The sequence below is a fragment of the Pelmatolapia mariae genome, linkage group LG20 (genome assembly GCF_036321145.2).
Source record: "Pelmatolapia mariae isolate MD_Pm_ZW linkage group LG20, Pm_UMD_F_2, whole genome shotgun sequence".
NCBI classification, from domain to species: domain Eukaryota; kingdom Metazoa; phylum Chordata; class Actinopteri; order Cichliformes; family Cichlidae; genus Pelmatolapia; species Pelmatolapia mariae.
In genome coordinates this window covers 20,971,281-20,974,315 of record NC_086244.1, presented here as the reverse complement: position 1 = coordinate 20,974,315, position 3,035 = coordinate 20,971,281, and positions in this window count along the sequence as shown.

The window sequence follows — 3,035 nt, the reverse complement described above, 5'->3', positions numbered from 1 at the left end:
CCACCTGAGCTATCAAAGACAAACGTGTCTGTAACACCACCCCCCTTCCCTCCACCCTCATCATGCTCCATCTTCACCCCTCCTTGCTGTGACCTCCGCCCAGACACATGATGTACAGTCAAAATGGTTTTCCCCTGTGAAAGAGCATTTAGATCGTCACCATTATCACCAGTGTAATAACGATCTTTTCAACTATTATTTATCCTCTGCAGATAAACAGCAGTCAAACTGGTACATAAAATATGTTCAGTACAATCCAGCACAGCAGCACCTTAGAAAGGAAGATATCACCTCACCTGTTCACTCACTCACACAGCATCTAGCCAAGCAGATAATTTAGGTTGTATTTTCTGAGTTTTTAGATGTTGGTGATTTCTGCTGCCCTTTTAATTGAACTGAGGATGTAATTTTGTTTGCAAAACTGAAAAATATTCTTAATTTGTTTTTGTTTGAACTTTTTTATTGAAACTCTTATGCAGCTGTCCATCCTGGTACCTTCATCTGTTTGTTAAACCTTTTCTCTTTTCACTCATTAAATTGATTTTGGAGCAGATTTCTGCACTGAAATCACTACAGGTTTGTATTATTGGAGTGCAGAAATAAAACAGATTATGTTTTATGATTATTAAAGAAGTTGTTGGGGACAAAGCTGGCAGAGAAAAAAAATAACATGGTACAAAGGTCCCTTGACAGAGAGCCAGATGGTGTACTTCACTGTTGGCAAGCAAACCTCACGCACCTGTGCCACTAAAACAGGTACTCAAAAACAAATGTTCAAAACTGACCCACTTTGGGTCAACTCACTGTTATATTTATTGATTGTTCATACTTCATACTAAATCATACTTTTATCAATAGAAAGTCTGGGTAAATAGTAAAACAGTCCAAAAGATAAAGACAAAAACAAATATAAAATCAAGTGAAAACACCATCAAAGAACCAATATAAGTTAACCAAGTATTGATTTAATGCTACACCGATCAGCCATAACAATAAAGCCACTTTCCTAAATTTGTGTGGCTCCAAAACAGCACCAACCTGTTGAGGCATAAACATGAAGCCTCTTTGAGGTGGGAGCGAATTATTCAGCTCTTGTGGATTGTAGAACATACTAGGATTCATTGTTTCAATTCTTGACCTCATTATCATGTTCTTAGTTGTTCCTCTGCAGTTTCATATCTATCTATCTATCTATCTATCTATCTATCTATCTATCTATCTATCTATCTATCTATCTATCTATCTATCTATCTATCTATCTATCTGGGAGTGTTTAGAAAAGACGTAACAAAATGATTAATATTATTCACTTTGCTTGTCAATTGTTTTAATGTTGAGGCTGATTAGTGTATATTGACATAACTGCTCAGAGGTTTGTTATGATTTAGTACAGCCTAAGGGAAAAGCACTGCCCATTCAGTTTCCTAATCTACACAATATTATTAATAATCTTTTCAACACAGTATTATGAAGATATGTGCAGTCATGTGAAAAAGATTTTAAAAAAAATACAGCACTCTACACAGTCCTGTGAAAAGTACACTGTATGATTCACCAGCATCAGTCTATCTCACACGTCATTGTGGAGGAATTTTGGTCCACTCGTCTTTACAACGTTGCTTAATTTCATTCAGGTTTGCAGACATTCATGTTTGCACAGCTCTCTTAAGGTCCTGTGACATGATTTCATTCAGGTTGAGGTCTGGATTTTGACTGGGCATTTGCAGGTAGCACCTCAATTATTTTCTTTTTCATCCATTTTGATGTAGATTTGCTGCTGTGCCTGAGATCATTGTCCTGTCTGTAGCGGTCTGACAGATGACCTCACATATGATTTGGTATGGAGAGGAATTCATGGTTAACTCATTAACTACAAGGTGGCCTGGTCCTATAGCTGGAGCATATTCCCAAATCTTAACCCCTCCACCACCATGCTTTACAGTTGGCTTGAGGTGTTATGCTGACATGCATTGTTTGTTTTTCACTGAATATGGTGCTGTACATTATGATCAAATGTCACCACTTTGGTGTCATCTGTCCAAAGGACATTGGTCCAGTTTTCTGGTTTCTTCTGATGCACCTTAGCAAGCCTAACTTGTGTCTGAGCTTTGCAAGATCTGGCTTTAGGGAGGCTTTCCTAGGATATCCAGTCCTGGGAAACCAGTGACTTAATACAGATTTGATTGCTCCAGACCAGCAAACTGCCAAAACTTCTGCTTTTGTAGAGGTGCTCACACTTGTTGATGATTAATAATTTAAGTGCATTTCATTAGCACCTGACTGCTACTTATCCTTTAAATCCTAATGGTATCAGTAAAGGTGTAAAGGGACTGAACACTTTCTTTTTCCCATGATGAAAGACATTTGATGCATGTTAAAAAATATTCTTAAAATAAAGAAATATTAAATATATATTTATATATACATATAATGTATATCCTTTACCTTCCTTTTTCGAAGTGGATATTTGGCAGATATATTACGAAGCACATCTGGGATCACTGAGCCTACATGTGTCTCTATTAAAATGACTTTCACCGCTATATTGGTCACTTCCAGAACTGCCCATTCCCATAACTCTCTTACAGTCCATCTTGCTTTGTCTAGAATATTTCACAACTTCCTGTCAGTATCACTAAACCCATAATAGATGTGTATATCTTCCCCTGTCTGGGATGCGTGATTCACTGTCCCTGAAACCCAGCACCACCTAATCTTGAACAGCAGATAAAGCTAATTAGGGGAAAGAGACATCAATCAGTGCTCCAGGCCTTGTTATGTAGGCTACTGCACATACCAAGAGTGGCATCTCAGTCAATGGGTGTGTTTAAAAGCTTGAGTCAGTCATACACACATAGCTATTATTATGAGTTATGTCTAGAGGATGGCCCAGGACTTGAAGATTATGAATGCTGGATTGAATGTTTCCTTTATGTTTTTCAAACTAGCCAGATATAATAATTTTTGCCAAGTAAGTGGACTAAAATTAGAGCAAAAATTACAGAAATTACTCTTCTGTTTTAATGACCTTTGAC